This window comes from Schistocerca nitens, chromosome 3 (assembly GCF_023898315.1).
Source record: "Schistocerca nitens isolate TAMUIC-IGC-003100 chromosome 3, iqSchNite1.1, whole genome shotgun sequence".
Classification (NCBI taxonomy): Eukaryota; Metazoa; Arthropoda; class Insecta; order Orthoptera; family Acrididae; genus Schistocerca; species Schistocerca nitens.
Window position 1 is genome coordinate 784,640,830 of NC_064616.1, and position 1,111 is coordinate 784,641,940.

A 1,111-nucleotide genomic window follows, 5' to 3' on the forward strand; every position below is an offset into this window, starting at 1 on the left:
ACCAATGATCATGTTCTTTTGGACGTCAAATAAATTGCTCCATTTGTGCATTATGACAACTGAACTGTTTACCGCCTCCCCCCGACATGCTTTATACACCCTCCACTGCTAGTGCTGCCACCTGCCATCTCCGAGCAGTTATTTGCTCGTTGACGTCGAATATAGGCGGTGGCCACGTTAATGTGACTTCACTGTATAAACTGTCCAGTATGCCAAATGTGATTTGAAAGTGTGAGGATGATTTCGTTTTCCGCCTATTAAGTTGTCGCAAAACTCAGCACTGAACTTGTTCACTACAGGGAGCAGTGCCCGAACTTCTAGAGCCGGCCGAAGGGGCCGTGCGGTTAAAGGCGCTGCAGTCTGGAACCGCAAGACCGCTACGGTCGCAGGTTCGAATCCTGCCTCGGGCATGGATGTTTGTGATGTCCTTAGGTTAGTTAGGTTTAACTAGTTCTAAGTTCTAGGGGACTAATGACCTAAGCAGTTGAGTCCCATAGTGCTCAGAGCCAGCCGAACTTCTATACAGAGCGGGCTCCACGCGGAGAATGCCAACACGCTATACAGGGTGTCCTAGGAGGAGTGGTCAGTATTCAGGTACAAAGGTGATTTCTCTCTACTGGACAATCCACGATGCGGCAGACCAACGACGACATGAGTGATGTGAATAAGGAGACCAATGAATAAATTATCCAAAATGACAGATGTGTGGCGACACGACAGCTTGCTGAAATGACTCGTTTGTCATTGGGTAATGTGGTATCACTGGTACAGTCACTATGGTACAGAAAAATCTGTGCTCGTTGGCTGCCTAGATTATTGACAAGATAAATGAAAACGATGAGGAAGAATGTGTGCGAGGGTCTCATGAAGACCTTTACTGAAGAGTGGAAACAGTGTTTTGACGGCGTCATTACCCAGGATGAAACATGGTTGTTTTTGTCCGAACCTGAGAGCAAAACCCAATCCATGGAGTGGCGTCATCAGGGTTCCCCTCGAAAGAAGAAACCAAGACTTTCACCAACAGCAAGCCGAAAGATGATGGCCGCCTTCTTCTGGGATCAGTGTGGTGTCATTTTCATTGACTTTTTTGAACCTGGCTCCACAATTAACC